At 29.5% G+C, this 20,603-nt stretch overlaps 1 pseudogene across 1 annotated transcript; it reads right to left on the bottom strand.

The window, feature by feature from the left end:
- Positions 1-13,658: 13,658 nt before the first annotated feature.
- Positions 13,659-15,512, bottom strand: LOC111299848 (ethylene-responsive transcription factor ERF060 pseudogene; annotated as a pseudogene). The gene has a single exon (XR_016329960.1). The product of XR_016329960.1 is annotated as an ethylene-responsive transcription factor ERF060 pseudogene (transcript).
- Positions 15,513-20,603: the final 5,091 nt, after the last annotated feature.

Genomic DNA, 20,603 nt, shown 5'->3' with positions numbered 1-20,603 from the left:
GGCCTCTGATTTAAAATCTCCAACTTGATTTTTTAAACTCTCTAACCCTAAGGAAGATGGGAAAAAGAACTCCCATTTTTTTTTTGTTTCATGATAGCTAGATTTTCACTCAAAAAAATACCCCAACCACTTTTTCTTTAGTAATTTATCTCTTAATTAAACTAATGGGCTTTAGTAATAGTCTAGCCCAATTATCATTTGGGTAGGGGTATCACACATTTCTATGAAACTTGTTCTATTTTCAAAGTCAATAGAATGGAAAATACGAAAAGTAAGTACCATGAAAATGAATGAAAAAGCATATTCATTAAAAAGAAAAAGATGAAAATCATGCATAGTCTTTTTAAATATATGAATTTGAGAGAAGAAATCAAAGAGAAAAGTTTTGGCTTTACGTGTATAAAGAGATATACAAAAAAGGATGTTGAGAGCAAAGCTTTCAACCTCTCATTACCAAACTTGATCCTAAACGCTACCCATCTCACATAGCCATTTGATAGGCATGCACACATCATCAGACACAAGCACGCACCATTAGCCATTTCATAGTAAATGGGATAATAAAGTCAAACTTGAGCTAAAAAAATAAAACTTAATCGAATTCAAATCAAGTTTTGAGCCTCAAATTTTGAATCAAACTCAAGCTTGAACTTAATACTGTATCGGCTTAAACTTGATCGATTATACTCTTAAGTATAGCTGCTCTGATTCAAGGGAGTGATTTATACTTAAACCACTAAGCCAAAGATTCAAGTGTTTCAAGCAGGATGATAAGCTCGGTTATCATGAAAAAATAAATGTCATAGCACTTTGATAAGCTCTATAATTATTATTATTGTTATGACAGAAGCTCTAAGCCTAAACAATCACAGGTCATGAATTTTCTTCTCCATAACTGAGCACTACGCTCTCTTAGACAATAATTGACAATAAAGATAGAATATTTTTGAGATAAAGTTCAATTTTATGATTCTATTTATATGAATACTTTAAATTTATTATCAAATTTTAAACAAGTCTAATTTTATCACTCTACTTTTAAATTTGGATCAAATTCAATAAGTTGTTACAACTAAAAAATATTCCTCAAAATATTCCATTTAAAATTGTTTTATCATTTAAAAAATAATTTTAAACATAACATAAAAAATAAAGCCCCGGACAAGTCAACTCATCTGAATTGTAAATACACAAAATTAACATGATATTAATATATAGGGCAACAAAAGTTGTTTAATCTATTTACAAGTATAAAAATGAGTAATCCATGCACGAATAAGCATTCATCAAGAAGCACTTCTATTTTCCAACACAATCAAACAATAACAAAATGAAAACATCAAGATTTCCTTTGAGCTTCATTTTTCAACTCCAGTGTTACTTTCTTGGGTGCAAGGCGCGTCAGAAACATTAGTAGATTGCCTTTTCTATTTTTTGGTTTTTTCACCAGTATCTAATATCATCTGACTTTAAAATTCAGGTTGCATTTAACAAAAGTTGTTAAAAAAGAATTTGCATGAGAAGGTGTCAGGTGAATCTGTCCATGATCGATGGCCAAAAAATTTTGTCGAATTGCAGCCACTCCTTAAATAAGAATTTTCAAACTTTATCTATGAATTTCTTAGTTAAACTCTTAATCAAATAAAATGAAAAAGGTGGCTTGGCTGTAGCCTGTAGCAGTAGCACTTTGGTAAAGATTTTTCCAGTAAAGGAAATCAGATACATGTAAAATATGATGCATGAATAGTAATTCCAGGAACTTTTGAGGGCAAATTCAAAGACCAAATTAAAACTTTTCAGTCAATGTACCTCCCAATGGCGCGACGAAGAGTGAGAAGGATGGCAGTCAACGAAGAGAGAGAGAGGGGTGGCAGTTGATGGAGAGAGAGAGAGTGACCCAGTGGAACTCCGATCGTGTTCTGGCAACAGCGTGACGGCCATGAGGGGATGGGAGGGGAGAGCGGCAGGGTTCGGGGAGTTTGCGGATTCGGGGAGTTTGACGAGGGAGGATAGAAATAAGAAAGGAATTTGGGGATTTTGTTTTTATTGTATTCATTGATGAAATTTTTATTGTTAACCAAATTTTATTAATTAATTAAATTTTTTTATATTGCATAATTTATTTTAATTTTATTTTTATGAAAACTTTTTTTCGATCGAGTAATTCGTCAGTAATATTGATACTGATTGATCATTGAAGGATTATTTTGTCGATATTTCCTGCAAGAAATTTTCAAACTTACGTCACATATTTACCTACGAAATCTGATGAAATTTTTTTATTTGTAAATTTTGTCGGTACTTCCTCGATATTTTTATTATAATTTTATAATTATGATCTTTTGATAATCCGTCAATATTGAACAAATTTCTAGTAATGTATGGTTGGTGAAAGTATTTTTAAGTTTGAGAATTTATAGAAAGAATTGAGTTTCTATGAGAAAAATTTTTAAAAACATATTTTAACTAATATTTGGATTTCCTTTCATTAAATAATATTATATTATTATTGATTTTATAATTTAGCCTATGATTTTTTTTATTTTTAAATATTTTCATTTAATTTTTTAATTTGTGAAAAAAATCATTTTGATCACGAAAAATGTTTGAAAAATTGTTTTTGTTAGAGAAAGCGGTTCCCACACAATCAATGTCATAAGATGATCATCGAAAAGTCATGTCATTGTTTGATCTTTATGAGTTTTAATTTTTGGTTTCGGGTATTGTTGGATAATAGACTTTGATAGGTTTTTAATGCATTGTTTCTTGGTTTTCGTTTTAACGAGCTCAAGCAAGTAACTTTGATATCATTTTGATTTTCATTTTTTAAAAATCAATCTCAATATTTTTTTATTTTATTTATATATATAACATAAAATGTTTTGTCCTTTTAGTTTGTAAATTTAGAGCATGCAAAATTTATGTATAATTTCTTTATTATGAATTTAGAATATAATTTTGCTATTGCTTTGATCACCAAATATAATTTCATAATAATATATTTATATATCCATTGATTTTCAAAATATGAAATTTTGGTTTGGAACGAGATGTAAAATTTGTTATGTATGAATTATGTTTGAGAAAGTATATGAATATTAATTTTGTATATATTTGATAGTCTGAAAATATGTTTTGCTTTTGTTTCTTAGTATAACTATTATTAGACCTTGTTAACAGGAGTTAAATGTTGGCCATGTCAACATATACTTTGTGATTAGAAATCAATTTTGAACCATATCACTGATTGAGAATAATAGTTTTTGTTCATCATACCATCAGTAATATACTTCATCTCATTGCATTAAAGGAGAAATTGTGATTTTTGTTTATTCAATGCAACCATCCGATTACTTTTGACATACTTTTATTCTATTGTACTAAAGGAAAAAAATATAATTTTTGTTCTATTCAATGCAACCATCTAATTGCTTTTTACATACTTTAGCCCCATTGCATTAAATGGATTATTGTAATTTTATTCTAATTCTGACCTATGCTATAGGGGTCATAATATTTAATAAGAGATTAATAAAACTTATAATTTTTTTATATTTTTTTCATTTTGTTATTTAAGAACCTAGTTTTGAGAATATAGTTTTTTGAAATATGTTTATGAATACAAATTTACTCAATAATATTTTAGAATCATATAATTAATATTTTAATCTAAATATTTTATGACATACTTAATCCAATTGAAGAATATTAGTTATTTGTTGAGTCTTTATACTCATTTCTTTATTTTACCTTATTTTTTAGATTTCTGTTTTGTATCTTCAAAGTTTAGATTTGATGAAAGCTTATGCTAGTAGGATTATCCTATGTCCTTTATCTTCGAATAACTTCGAATGTGAGTATTTTAATTTCGATTTTAAAAGATCAGGGTTAATTAGATAGAATTTTTTGTAACACTCAATCAAGTTGTATCATTGGATTTTAGACACTTGAAGTTTTGTAAAATATTATTTTGAAGACTTTTGAAGATTTTGATTTTTGGCTTAATTCAATATCTATTGCCTTACATATTTATAGGATTCATCTTATGAGTATGCGGTATTGTTATATCTTAAATCTTTAAATTTGGGGAGTGACAAGTTATATATACAAAAATTGATGAATAAAACTTTTGAGTAAAAATTTCTAAATCTAGTCTATATATCAAGACTTTGATGCAAAAGCAAATGTAGAAAACGATGATGAGCAAATTAGGGATATGGATATGGGAAGAGTACGCCTTACTACCCATTCCTTAAAAACGTTTGATGCTAACAAAATTTTAGTATCAAAACTTTTGAAAATGAACAAAAATTTTGACATATTTCTAATTTCTCCTTTTTTTTTTTTTTTCTTGTCTCTTGTCCAACAAAATTTAGCCAATATTGGTCTATATGGACAAATAATACTAAGGGAACTGTTGCAAGATTGTTTTTCTTCTTTTTTTATGGTAAGGGAGAAAAGGTAAAAAGATGCTCTAGTATTTGGCCAAATTCCAATCAAATGTATCACATTTTTTTTTTCTATCTCCTGTTTCGTCCGGTTGCTTTGATTGGTTAAACAATGAGGAAGAAATTAGATAATGGAAGCCAATGAAATGGTCAAAACGAAGAAAGCTTGGAATTTGAAAATATAGTCCACAAGACCAGAAATATAAAGAATGGTAGAAAAGAAAAAGATCCAGTGGTCACAACAATATATAATTTTGTTATGTTATAAAAATAAGGACAAACGAAGATAGAATACTATCCCCATATTCTTTTAATGGTCAGTTTCAGGCATTTTTAAGTTGAGTTCTCTTGGAAACCTACTCTTGAACTACCACACTGTATATAAAGGTTAAAAGCTTCAAACATTTTCATTTCAATGTATAATATCTTACCCAAATATAGAAAATTCAACAAAGCAGAAGGGAAAATATGAGAAAAGTTAAAAATCGGTATGTTGAAAAGGAGTAAATTCAATATTAGAAGAATTAATGCTCTTGAAAATGTATATATCATATGAACTGTCCGAAGAACCTAACTGGTTAGTCACAATAGAAAGAAGATGCCAAAAGATATACTAAAATGATTAAGAGTAACCATTTTTTATTTATTTATTTATTTTTTTTAACAAAAGAGATCAAAGTAAAGGAAAAATTAAGAAGGACCGAATCTCAATTTTGTTCGACTCCATTAAAAAAAAAAAGTGAATGGAACATTCGAGTTAAGTCTTTAAGTTCTAAGAAAATCAGTTTTGTTTAGACTAAATTAATAACTTACTGAGAACAAAACGTCTCAAACTCGGCTTTGAAATCCCCCGTCTACCAGTGAAAAAAGGGTAATGGTCAACCACGGCATCTATAAAATGTTTGGTTCTTGTAGACATAAAAATCACGAGTGAAGGGAGGCCTTACGTTTCCCTCAAGGAAGAATTGTAGTTCCAATCATTGTTTTCATGTAAGTTTTGACAAGCAACTGCGATAGTCTGTAGGAATAGGAGTGCATTAAGCTAGAGATATTGTTGTGGTATATATCAAATCTGCTCATGTTTGGAGGATTGAATTATATTATTAAAACTTGAAGGTGTTTGAGTTTAATCACTAAAAAATCAGGGTTCTTGACCATCAATTACAACTATTTATTGAATTCAAGATTTAATTCAATCGATTTATATAATTATTTTTATAAAGTGATATTTAATAAATTTAATATTTAAAATTAAATTTTTATAATTTTTCTTGTATATCCAATTACAGCCACCTTTTACCTAAAAAAAATTAATTTATTGATTCACTAATGCAATTAGATAATCTTATCAAAGTCACTTATGTAACGTTCGCATGATTCACATTTTATTGTAACCAAAAGCTTAGAATTTGAGATTTACATATCGAAAAATGAGAATAAAATTTATGATGTGAGAGAAAACTCTCTTATTATAAAAGCTAAGATCACATCTATACTAAAAAAAAAAAATTGCAACCTAATTCAAATCTCCAAAACTAATTTACAGATGTTCAAATACTCAGAAATTGTTAGCAAAGAAATAAATTGATCAAATTTGATTTCTCCCCAAGAAGAGTAGCACAGTTCAACCTATATATCGCTTATATCCCATTTTTTCCCCATCTGAGCGAACTCGAAATTTACTCAAGTTGATTCGTTAATTTTTTAGAAGTTGGGCTTCAAAATTGCAGTTGTTAATTCAGACCAATCTGGAAACCAAGAGGAGTTGACTCACCCACAAAGCAGCCCTGGTCGAAAAAGTCCTAACTGTAATCGGATTCTCTGTGCTACAGTTTAAGGCTCGACCATTTGTGTCAGATCATAGAAATTGAAGAACTTGAGCCCACCAAGAATGTGAGAAATGATGATTAACAGGCTCGGGTGCGGAATACGTTTGAGGCTCAATTATAAAGCTGGGTCAAATTTGGGCAACTGTGTTTGTTTTCAGGAAGGCCGCCCAATGATCAGGGATGGCTTTTATAACATAGCATAAGGTAGTTTTTGGAAACATTTTTGTATTGGGGAACGAAAGGTAGGAGGAATATTACTCTTAGAGAAGATCATGCATCTATAATTAGCCAAGTACTGGGGGTGCTAACTTTAAGTAACATTAATTTCACGTTTAAAGCAAAAATATTTGTGAAACAATAAATTAAACTGTGTTAACTTAAAATAGTTGCAGCAGAAAGAAATTAACCTAAAGTTTTATAAATAAAATTCGTAAAGTTTTTTATTAAAATTTTTAAAAATTTTTTATATATTTATTAAATAGATTTTTTAATAAAAATATTGACAAAATTTGTATCGTTGAATAAGTATCAATCAAATTTAAATTATAAATAATATTTTTAATTTTTTTATATATTATTGATATTTACATTAAATTCTATTAATTTATTGATTTGAATATTTTATTAAAATTTTTATTTAGTCATTTTTAACAAAGAACTTTACAAACTTCATTTATAAAATTTTATGTACTTTTTGTTCCAACAACTGTGATAATTTCCTAAATTTAAAATGTTGATGTATTGGTACTTTTTTTGGATTTTGATTTTATTTGCATTAGATTTCTTATAAAAAATTTTATGTTTAAAAATTCAATACCCTTGTATTTTTAGAATGGAATATAAATTAATTTTTTATTTAAATATTTCAAGTTCAAATTTTAATATTTTTATGAATTTGAGTATAAATTGATTCATAAGCCAAAAACTCAATCACCCAACGAATTAAAAGAAAAGGCCAAAAAACATTATACAAAATTTTGGGCTTTGTCAGCCATGAGATTTATATAAGGCAATATAATATTTTGACAAATAAAAATGTAAAATGATACGAGTAAAAAGGATAAATTTGTCAAGGATTGATGAATGATGATTATTAGGTGTATTTTTGGGTCAAAAGAGTAAAATAGTTTTTATTTTTTCACTAGAGACTGTCAACAAACAATCGAGGGTATTTTCAATTTTTGGGTCGATCTGACATGTACAGTATCACGTTAGCTTAGCTACATCACTAATTTAGCCCACAGACTCCTTACCTTTCATCTATAAATAAGGTAATCTAAGTATTATCTAATCATCTTGTTTCATTCTATTTTATCTCTATTTTACTCTCTTTTCAACCTTTGACTTGAGCATCAGAGTGTAAATGTAAGGAATACTCCCTGCTTTTACCTTTAGCTGTCGTCTTTCTCTCTTTTACGATTTTGGGATTTTACTCATCAACTCGAAACTTGACACAAACATATGGCACGCCAAGTATGGCCTATCATACATTTTCTAGCCTAGTTAATCAATATGGCTCCCAGAAAGAAAGTTCCCAAAAAAAGAAAGCCAGCTAAAATAGACACCCACTCTAACCAACCTACAGACCAACTTACACTTCCAGCAGTCCCAACAATGAAACAATTTCTAACTTTAAATGAATAAATGCAAGCTCTCAAGCAAATCCTCCAACCATAACCCACCCCAAACCTCCAAAGTACCTGACATAATCACTCTTGGTAGACAACTAATAGGGACACAATTGAATGACAAGGACATTGAAGTTTTCTCGACCTTAAAAGAAAAAGAAATACCATTTTAGCCACCTATCACCATTACCTCAACCATAACTCCACCCATGCCACTGCCCAAAGATTTAAACAGACTGACTTAAAACCCTAACCGAATAGAGGCCTGAAACTCAGGATACAAGCCATGGAAAAAGAATTGAAAGTAAAGACCATTACATTTGAGGACGAACTAAGGTCCTTAGAGATCTCACTTTTCACTGAAAAAATAGATTGGACCATGCCTCCTGAAAGGTTCAAGATGATGACCTTAGAAACTTATGATGGTACAACTAATTCTTTTGATCATTTGAAACTTTATAAAGCTAACATGATGATATAAGGAGTAGGTGAGGCTTTCATGTGCAAAGGTTTGGCAATAACACTTAAAATGGTAGCTCGATCTTGGTATGGTGGTTTGAAACTAAGGTCAATTACCATGTTTAAGGAGCTCAGTCATGCCTTCCTATCTCATTTTGTTAGCAACAATATAACAAAAAAAAATAACACTCAGTTTAATGTCTATCTACTTGGGCAGAAACGAGTTTCTAAAAGACTATGTAACACATTTTAACATATGAGCCCTTCAAGTAAAAGACTAGGAATAAACCATTGTAGTTGTCACTATAACCAATGAACTTAGTGATAGAGAGTACCACTTGAAGGTTACCCTCTCCCTTGAACTACCATAGACTTTAGCCGATGTGTTACTTATCACAAAAAAATATATAAAAATTAAAGGTACAATGAAAAACTAGGTGAAAAAAGTTCATCCCCTTCCTCGACGATCGTGGTAAGAGAAGCTCATCCCTTATCCTTGGCTAGAAAAAAAGTAAGAAACTCTATGATCTTGCCCAAAAAGGGAAACAAAGCAAGAAAATCTATGATTCTCCCCCAAAAAAAAGACAACAAGGGTACCTTAGGGCCAAGAGCCTAAGCAAACAATGAAACTACATAATATTAAATACCTCAAGAATGAAAATTCTAATGCAAATGAAAGGGACCCCAAACTTAGATGGCTAAAGCTACTGAGGTAGAATACCCAATGAAACCTGAACAAATTATGCGTATTAATCACATGCAAGTGCAGGAAACACTCCTTGCTTTTGCCATTAACCGCTCTCTTTCTCTTTTTTATAATTGCAAAATTTTATCCCTAAACTCAAAGCTCGGCACAAACAATGACATATAAAAATGTAAGATAATGTGCATGGATAGCCTCTCATGAAATAAATTTTTTGTCATATCATCCAACAACTTGTCCAAAAAAACCCTGAATTCCTAACATTTTAATTAACATCTAGCTTTCTAGCTTACCTAGTAGGTCAAATAGGATTAATCATCAGTTAATTATCTATCTTAGTTGAGATTAGTGTTAGTAAATTATTAATCACATGTTGATCTACACGTACTTGGTGGTTGAGCAATGTCTTTACTGCTTTCTATATAGTACTATTATTAGCGTATTAGTATTTTTCAAATTTTAACTAACCTTAATCAACACTTACTGCTATGAACACCTCTTAATTGTCTCGCAACAAAAATACTTTTGTTATTTTTAATATAAAACTTTTATATACGTTGATTCCGACAAAACAATTAAAAGGATAATAATAATTAAAGATGGATGATTTAAACAATTAATTTTCATCGATTATAAGAGATTTCGAATTCTACTTTATATTTATTTTACCAAAAAATATTAATCTAGAAAATATCATTGAGAGGATCTTTTTCTTTGAGATACTATGCTATATAGCATTTTATATAAGTTATATAAAAAATTTTAATTTTAAATATCAATTCCTGCAACTTTTTTTTTATCTTCATGTTACGGTCTTTTTATAAAAAAAATATTATATAGGCTCCCCTTTTTCAGCTTTACAGTGAGTTGGAAAGGCTTGGCAACTTGGCATGGTGAACATCCTGTGATAGTTGTTTTACACCTTTTTTAACACTCTATGATCACTGTCCCGATGAGTTAGTTGAGTTCCAACTACCAACTACCACATGCTAAAGACAAAAGAGGTGGCTGGTTGATCGTTTCAACTTCAACAACAATTTTGCAGTGCATCACATGTAGCCCATGACATTGTGTTTCCTTTGCAGGAAAATCTACAATGATCATTGCCCTGGTCCTGTTTTCTTTTCTTTTTGAGTAACATGTAATAGTTGGTCTCTATTACTTTTTTGTGGAATTTTAAAAAAGTTTTTGCCTCTTCTTCATTCCATGGTGGCAAATCAAAACTCTGGCTCCACTCTTTTTATTTTGCTATTTCGTCAAAGTAGGTATTGTAATTTTAAATATGATATAATAATATAAAAACTATAATTTAAAATTTTAATAAAAATTTGATAAAAACTAAAAAAATAAATATTACGTGTTTGATGCATTAACATAAATTTTAATATAATAATTTTTATATTTTATATATATTTGATATAATAATACAATATAAATTATTAAATTATTAAATTTGAAACATCCAACAGGGCCTAGGTATCTTAAAGTCATCTAAATTCTCAGGTTAAGGACGATGACATTCGTAGTTTAGGTGTTAACTAAGAGCTTTTAAAAGCATTCTTCAAATCCACATCATTAAGACCTGTAAAGTGGAATTGAAACAATTCAATTTGGTGTACAAATCGAACTTTTCTTCACCCTCTAAGGAATCCTTGAATAACTTTAGGAGGATGCAAGTTTCGGTCCATTCACACTACTTTTCTCCTCCTATTGGATGCTTTAGACAGAATTTAAGTGAAAGTGATGAACAATTCAAAAAGAAAAATGATTTCGTACCCATATTTTTATTGTGAAAAGACCAAAAGAGAAAAGTGGGATTTTGGGGAAGGTATTGTTCTTAAGCATTGTAAGGATTCCCAATGGCCTGAGAAGAGCTTTTCTCCTTCCTTTTTTTTTTTTTGGTAGTGTGAACTTGTCTTTGCATCCTTAGAAGTGAGAATAAGAATATTGGAAAGACTGATATTTTTGAAGCGTGGTGGTGGGTGCATCGCCTCCAAATTCCCTTTTATCTCATGCCTCAGGGAGATAATATTGTGTGTAGTTTAATGTGCCAAAATAGTGGTCTGAGAAAACAAACTTAATGGTTTCTATATTCCCACCTGTCACGGGCCTGCAGATAAGAAAATCTTAGAACCTCCTCAAGTGATGGGGACATCCCAGATGCTTCCATTTTAATTATTGTGCTTATATTTCTTTTTAATCAATATATAGTATTACTACTATTTCTTTATACTGTATTTAGTATCTATTCTTTGTAACTTAATCATAAAAATTTCATACGTTTTCTAATACATGTGATCTTGCATCACATGACAAAAACTTACAATCTTGTATGACATAAATTTATGTTTTACCAACAATCACATAATTTGTTAATAAAATATTAAAATTTTTAATTTTATTTATTAAAGTTTAATTTTTTTACAATCTAAATATAAAAAAAAAAATTCTAGATCTTGTGGTTCAAAACCCAAGTCAGATTTAAATCTCAAATTCTAATTACTAAGACATCCTCAGTATAAAATTTTCAATGTACTTCTAAATATTTGTATGTATCAATAGTTTTAAGATGTGAACAATATCATCAATGAGACTTTGTCTCAATGCCAAGAAAGGAAAAAGTCTTGAAACTTTTAGGTCATTATATATTAATTTGTGGGTTGTTGATTTGATTTTTTTATCAATTTTTTCCTAATGTAAATTTAAAATTCTTCAATTATATTTGTAGTTTTTATTAATATGTACAGTTAATAAAAAAATGAACAATACAACTTTTTTTTTTTTTTTTTTTTTGGATCCATATGGCAAGGAGAACTTTATTCAATAGATTAATATTCAATTATTGAGCATTTGTTCAATCGAATTAGACATTTGAAAGCTATATGCAATTTGATTAGTGAAAGCAACTCTGAATTTCATAGCTGATGTAGATTACTGAAATGAAATATAATGTTATCACTGTTGGAGCATGTTCTTGGCCTCGGTAGTCAAATCTTTTGCTAAGCTTCACAAAAATGTCCAATTATTTGAACCCTATTGGTCAATGGTCAGCTCCTTGAAGAACTTTGATTTCATTTTGGGTGGCAATAGGGTGACCCTATTATTTCAAGCAACCCATTGCCTGTATCGGATGTTGAAACCAGAAAATATTGCTACAGAGCCATTATAATAATAAATTAATTAGCCCCATTATGAATTTCTCCATTGATTTTAGTCTTGAATTTCTTTTGGCCGATTGCCCCAATGGTAAGTTTCAGAGACTAGCCAAGGTGGTGAAACTTTCCTTGCTTTCACTTTGTGTAAGAAATTTTCTGCTAATGTGATCAAGGGCTTAATTCAAGTCTTAACCACATTTTAAATTGTCTCAAATTCAAACTTAATCCACCTTGATTGTATTTAAAGAAAAGAAAAAAGTAGTATAAAGTAAGATTGATGTCTTAATCACAATTTTAAAAAAAATGTACATTTTCTACATAGACAGATTGGGTAAAATATTCATGGTATTTTCTTAACTTCAATCTAGTTAATTCATCAACCGTCACTTGATTTTTATTTCAATGATTATCTAGAGGGACAAAATTTAGGTAAGGTTTTTTATGTAAAATTTGTGAATTTTTTAAAAAAACATAATTTAATAAAAAATTTAAATTAATAAATTGATAAAATTTAATATGAATATCAATAATATTTAAAAAATTATTAAAGTATTGCTTATAATTTAAATTTACTTAATTTATATTAAATGGTAAAATTCTGTCAGCATTTTTATTAAAAATATATCAAAATTTATTAAATTTTTTTAAAATTTTATATACTTAATTTATATAATGAAATATTTTAACTTATGAATTTTAATTTTTATTTGATCATTTCTAGCAAATAATTTTATAAATTTCAATTACAAAACTTCATTTAACTCGTTCCCTATCCAAAGTAATTTTTTTCTTATAAAAAAATTCATAAATATTAAAATTTAAACTCTAAATAAGACAAATCTTTAAACTCACCGATGCTTGAACATTTGATAAAGTTTCATTTTTATTTCCTAGCTTGGTTATAGGTTTTTGAGCTCCTATATTGTTTTCCTTTCTTTTTTATTAACTTGATGAGTGACATCAAATCAAAAGGGCTCGATCCATAGAAATCCTAAGACCTCTATTCTTAGATTTGGATTTATGTGCAAGTCAAATACACAAAACTCAATCTTCCAACCAAAACTAATAATCATATTAATTATTTTTCCTATAGGCAGACCGCTCAGTTTTGATCAAATTAGAAAACCTTCACCTAAATTAGAGATTCACTGCCAAGCACGGAGTCGAGACAGATTGAACATGAAAAATTTCCAAAGAACAACAATCAGAGGATAAAAACACTACTTGCAATGGAATCAATTGGATTGTGTTGTTCTGCTTTATAAAACATGGCGCCATCCCATACATTACATCAAAATTTTGCTTGATTAGCACTGTTTAAGAGAGAGAGTGATGCCTTAACCCGTGAAGAAGCAGAATCAAACACCAACACATGCCAAGCAGTTAGATTTCGATAACGATAACAGAAAAATAAATAAAAAGGGACATTAAAAATATATTCAAAAGACAATAGATTTCTTAAATTTACACTCGACCTACAATAATGCAACCAGACATAAACTTGAAGCTCTCCGATGGCCATTGCTAGGAAAAAATGTACCAGCAAGACCAGTCAATAAAGGAGATACCTCTCTCTTAATCATATTAACATGATACAAATTCTAAATTGACACCTAATTGCTCTGTATCACCTCTACAAATGTCAAAAATTTCATTGTAGAGACTACTAGAGCACTAAAAAGGCCTACATGACAAAAGAAAAGATAGTTGACCTAAGAAAATACAAGAAAATTACATGATAGTAGTTCTTTACAGTTCCCTGATGGCTTCCCAATCAATTTCCACTGAAGGGTACTTTTCCAAACTGAAGTTTTCATTGTCTTCCCACTTTGAATCAGAGAAATCCAACAAAGTGATGTCAGATTCTGGTGAACAAGATCCTGCCAATGACTCATCGGATAAATCCGGGGATGACAGTAAATTCTCCACTTTAGGATCAGAAAATCTTGGAGACAGATCAAACTCCTCACTCTTCACAGGGTAATCAAACTCAACCTTAGGCTGTGAAGGAGCAACAATATTAGGTTTTGAATCGGAGACAGAACAGGTCTTTCCTGAATTCCCTTGTTTCTGCAAGCTCTGGCAGATGGCTTGTAGCTTTGCATCCACCGAGGAATGGAGAGGCTTGTAGTCACCAAATTCTCCAGAAATATGGGCTCCTTGGTGTTTAAGGTGGGGGAAGTTGAGCTTGGCAAACTCTCCTCTAAGCTTATAAGCAGCCTTGTCATAAGCCAAAGCTGCTTCTTCTGCCGTATCAAAAGTGCCAAGCCAAAGGCGGCTTCGGTTCTTGGGGAGTCTGATTTCAGCTACCCATTTGCCCCAGTGCCTCTGTCTCACTCCCCTGTAAAGTTTTGTGGGCTTTGGAGGGTTGGGGGAGGCATGTTTCATAGGGACAGCTTTTGGGGAAAGAAAGTTAAGCCTTTGGTTTTGAAGGGATGTTGTGGTAGCCATAGAAGCAAGCTGCTGCTGCTGCTGCTGCTGTTGTTGGTGGATTTGAGCTTGAATTTGGAGGATTTGAGAAGGGGTGAGTTGGTTAAGCCCAATTGAACCTGTTCGCTCAAAACCCATCGGGTTGTTATAGTTAGAGAACTCATGATTAGGAAACAAGTGGGTGCTCGATGGGGAGCAAAGTTCAGGAAACAAGTCAGGCTCTGAAGGAGAAGTGAGTTGCGAATAGGAACAAGAAGGGTAAGAAGAAAAAGAAGTTGGGGAAGAAGAAGAAGATAAAGGAGAGGCAGATGAAGCACTTTTCATAAAAGGTTCAAGTGCTTTCATTAGCTCTTCTCTAAAAGGATCTGAGAAAACTGAGCTGCTACTGCTATTATACATATCTATAGCTGCCGCCATATCCAAAAACTAGCAAAAATTATTCTTAAAACAACCTGTTTCTTAACCAAGACTAAGAACAGGCAATAGTTTGATAAAAACCAACCTTGAGGGACCAAAAATAAACCCTCTTAGCCGACGAAAATAAAGATTAAAACTTTGTAATGAAAAAAAAAAAAAAACACAAAAGAGAAACCTGAATCTCTCTTCTGGATCACCTGGCTTTCAAAAAAAATGAAAAAAAAAAAAAACCCTGGTAGGCAAGGCTTTTTAGTTTTTGAGACCAATTTTTCAGCTTGAAAGACAGACGATGACAGAAAGGGATTCAGAGAAGCGGGGAATTATGAAAAAAAAGGGGCATTGAGAAGAAAACTCAAATGATCAGACACTGTTGGAAAACCTGGAAACTCTCTCAAAAATATTTTTTTTGCTGACTCACTTTAGTGTTTTCTCTCTTGCATTTCCAGGCTCACCTCATCTATACTTATATAACCCTCTATCCCATGTGTTACTCTCTCTGTCAAATAGTTAGATTTTTAACATTTTTAATTAATTTTATTAATAATCACTTAATCACTAAATGAAAACTATTAATTTAACTTATCACCCTCCTCGTCAACTTCAAAGATGTCTTTATTCGATGATGGGGACGGACGAGGCTTCCCGGAATTTGCCATTTACTTGACAGGTTAATTGGCAGGTCTCTGTTTGCAAAGGGTCACTTTACACGTGTGAAGTTGCCATTGGGTCGTAGATTTTGTTGACTTTGAAAGAAAGGAGCTCCTTGTTATTTAATGGATCAAATATTTCTCATGATTATTAGGAACTTTTGGGCAATGATTTCATGTTTCTGATAGCACCATACTTTCAAATTTGAGAGCAAAATGAACCCTAAATTTTGAATAAAATGAAAAACAAAAGTTAGAGATTTTTGCAATTAGATATTATATATATTTTTAACTTTAAAGATTAAACAATTAGTTTTTTTTTAATTTACAATTTTGGTAGTAATTATCTTCTAATTTCTTTTTTTATATAAATATTCTATTTTTTTTTTTACATAAATATTCTAATTTCTTTCATATTTGAGCATTTTAAGAAAACGTGACTTGACCGCGGCGGCAGGCTGAGAGAGAAAGAGATGATTACGCAAATGGGCATTGGATTCTTGAGATTGTGGAAGTTTGAAAGCAGAAGGCCAATTTGGGTTGGCTTCATGCCTTCAACACACATTTCTGTGGATCACTTTCTTTTTAATCTTTTTGTCTTGTTAATTAACTAACCTTGGTTTGTGTCGGCTGCGTTAAATGAAATGATTAATGTTAAAATATTCCAAAATCTGATTGTTCCATTATTTCGTAAAAAAAAAATTCGTTCATATCATTTGTGGTAAGTAATTGGATAATCCAAATGGAATATTATATGTTTAATTAAAGAAAATAAGGTTTAGATTGGTTTAGTTTATGTTTTGAAATAATATCTTTTAATAGTTAAATTAAGTATTATGAAAAATCAAATAAAACTTTAAAATAATGATAAAATTCCCAAACACAATTGATATTAACAAGCATCTTTTGTTATGAATGTATGAATGGGATTGTTTTATAATATTATGAGATAAAATATCATAGTTATAAATTATAAAATCGGATTGGCCAAATGATTATGATAATAATCTTATTCAAATATTCATAAATATTAAAAACGATTCTAATTATATATGTAATGAAAAATATCTGGCATTACATTTCAAGCTACAATTTTTCATTTAACATTTGTTTTAAATTGCCATTTTATTTTTTGTTGTGACAATAATGGAGATTTATATTATTATTGCAATTTATAAACGCATGAATGAAATTAATGAAAAATGAGAGTGAAAAAAACAATTCCAACCTGAGGAGGTCAAACGAGTGAATGTGTGTGTATAAGTTAATCATGGTTAAGAAAAAAAATCAAAACATTAAAAATTAAAAAAAAATTAAATCTCGACACATTAATTTTAAAAAATAAAATTTAATAAATTTATAATTTAAATATCATACTTATATCTTTTTAAAAAAAAACTTATCAACACTTATAATTTTTTTTATCATAATCTAAAATTGAAATATCTATATCAATGATTTTTGTATTTTTAAATTATGAGTTATCTCATAAAAATTCTAAAATTGAGGATGAAGTAAAAGAATCCCAAATTCCAATTCCGAACGTTGTTTTGGCAAAAAAAGGAAAAAAATATGATAAAGACAAAACATTGAAATAAATTAATTTTTGCGTGTGGGTGTGCTATGTACGTACAGCATGGGACCTACTTTGACGCACTTACACGTCGTTTCCTAAGTGGACATCACTTTCAAGCCACGCGATGAACCTCCTATCCTCGCCCTCTCCCACGCGTTCTTCTCATCTTTCTTTTCCTTTTTGCTTTTTTGGTAAAACTTTTAATCTTTCTATTTGTTACCTTTCATTTCAATAATTTTAATTTAATCATTATTATGTGTATGAAATTTACAATTTATAATGGGCGTTATACATACGCAAATAAGTGAATGATTAATAGTGCATTAAAAATAATAAAAATAGAAGAAATTAATAAATTTACTTCACATTACTTTTTTTTTAATGTTACTTCAATTACTTTAATAAATATGCTCAATGATATCGTAGTCATTTTTAATATTAAAAACCACAAATTTGAATTTCAATCATAATTAAAAAAATAAAAAATTATAAACATGAATTATATTCATTTTATTTTATGTTACTTAATATCAATAAAATCAAAGAGTTGATTCAATTGATAATTGATACGTTAATTGATTTTATATTTGAGTATGATTAAGATAAAATTTGTTAATGAAAAATAATTAATTTAAAATTAATATTATTAAAAAATTACAACTTAAAGTGTTTAGTTAATTCATATAATAATTTTTAAGAGGTGATATCTAATATATTTAAAACTCAAATTTTAATATTTATAATTTTTTTTCTATTCCAATAAATTGAATTTAAAATTGTTCATTGATATGTCATGAAGTTAGCAAGACTTAAGTATTAAGTGAACTCCTCTTGACATTAAAGGTTAATTAACCTTTAATCATTTAAAAACAGCTCATCGAAACTTGGATAGGACCACCTTTCTTTCACTAGTTTTTATATTTGTGGGTTTCTTCTTATTTTGGTGTTGAAAGCAATTTTGGGCTCAAATTAGAAAACTCATGAAGAATAATAGATTAACAAAATTAATCCGAAAAGTAAAATCTTGAAGTTTTGGGAATGCCTTGAAAGACTTGAAAACCAGTTCATGCATGAAAAAGACGGCTGCCCTTGCTTGGACTACAGTACATTTTGGCTTTTGCTTTATATTTTACATCACTTCTCATTTCATCTTAGCCCTTCGAAGCTAGTGTACTTTTCTTTCCTGTCTTTGGATTAAAGGGGCATTTTCCATTTGTTTTCCCTCGTTAAACCAAACCTTCTGTTTGGATTGACACTCCACCTCATTAGTTAATGTGAGCTTCTTTTGAAATTAAATATATATAATTTTTTTTCCTAACTATTTGGAAACTAGGAGTTAGTGAAATGATCTTGTTTACTTGAATGTTTATGAATCTTGTTTGTTCTCTTTTTCCCTTTTGAATGTTAATGAATAATGTATGAGGTAACCTACTTTATTCTACATAAAATTTTCAAATAATTTGTAGTGATTTAGACCAATAATCTAAACCATCGATGCAGCGGAATACAATCAAAACGAGCAAATCAAAAATTAAACCGGTCAAATCCAAGGCAACGGACAACAACAAAAAAAAAAAAAACTCAAAATTAGAAAATAAACCATAAAAAAAACACCAACAATATATGTGGTTTGGGAACCAATTCTCTACGTCCATAAGCACAACAAAAAAGAAATACTTTTATCAAAGATCTTATAACAAAGGTAACGCTTAATCCAAAACCCACTTACAATTAATCTTTTATCTTTAGTCACTCACCAAAGATTATTAGTCTATTTCCTCACATTTTAATGGTGGCTACTCAACCAAGTCCCAAAAAGAATTCTTTATACTAATTTTAGACAAACTTTAGAATTAATGTTGGACCTACAAACGAATGACACTAAATGGACTTATGAATTAAGACACAAACCCAATAATATAATTAAATTTGTGGCTCTTCTAAACTTGGCTGTTTCAATAAAAAAAAAAAAAAGCAATATACAATAAGAGAATAGCCGTTTATGAACAGGTAACTACTTTTTCAAGAAAATATATGTTCAATCACTCATATTTCTTTGTTTAATTCATGCTATACTTAAGTAGAAAAAAACCAAAAAAGAGGGACTAAATAAGTGGCTTATAGGCTTTTGAGGGGGCAGAGCACGTGCCCCTTCATGTTATTTATTTGGAGTTTATAACTTCATGTGCCTTTCGAGCTAATCCTTTATCTCCCAAAAATAATTGTTCGTTGTCACAATTTGTCTTTAAAAAAATCTACTTATGAAATTTGAATCCAAAAATCACTTGTTATGAAAATGAAATGATGTAAAAATTGTCTAAAAATTATAGAAACTCACACTCAATTTATTAGATATTGTTAATTTTGATTCAAAATTTTATAATTTTATATCATAAAAAACACTTTATAAATATGAATTTAAATATCAATTTATATATCATAACTACATTTTAAAATATCCTTGTATGAAATTGGATTGTTGCATATACCTAATGCGTTTCACATTTTTTCTCTATCTTTTTAACATATTGGTTGTATTATTACATATCTTGCTTTTCTTAAGACTTGTAGTTTGTAGAAGCCTATAGGCTATAACCCAACATACCCATTCAGATCTTCTAGAATATGTCTTTCTAACTGATGCTTACTCTTGAGTTTTTAACCTCTCCTTTCAGGTGCAATTGTTGCCCAAAAAAAAAAAAAAAGCAAGATAAGAAAAATACCCGCAGCTTCTATTTGGTTTGATGTTATTGCCCATCCCTTGTTAATTTTGTATATTTATATTATTATTGGACCATGGGTATGAAGGTTATACGCTTGAACATATATCTTGTAAACATATTATTTTGTCGGAGATCTTATAGATACTATTAGGCTTGGAGTTTTAATTGGATATTGGACTTTCAATTATACTATTAGATTTTAAGCCCAAATAAAAGGGCCCAAAATAGTTTTATTTATTTTTGTTTTATTTTCGTTATTTATTTATTGAGAAATTGAAATTAAACATCGATTTTTTTTAAATATGGATTTTTTATTGTAATTTTGTTTTCAAGATTTGAAAATTAATTATTGAGCTTGGATTTGGCAATGCTTGGACTCCAATTTTCCTAAAAGAGAAAAGAAAATTATGTAAAGTTAAAATTGAATCTCGATAGATTTGATTTCATGAAATCTTTCTTACGAATTTTTGACTAAAATCTACTAAGAAAAGCATTAGCAACTTAATAGAGACTACAGAGGCAATGAGCAAAATTGGGGACAGTAATTAACCTTAAAGATCACAAATTCACAATCCAAAAAAAAGATAG

Source organism: Durio zibethinus, chromosome 18 (assembly GCF_047325235.1).
Source record: "Durio zibethinus cultivar Kanyao isolate XHJ-2024 chromosome 18, ASM4732523v1, whole genome shotgun sequence".
NCBI classification, from domain to species: Eukaryota; Viridiplantae; Streptophyta; class Magnoliopsida; order Malvales; family Malvaceae; genus Durio; species Durio zibethinus.
This window is presented reverse-complemented; position numbering and strand designations above follow the sequence as displayed.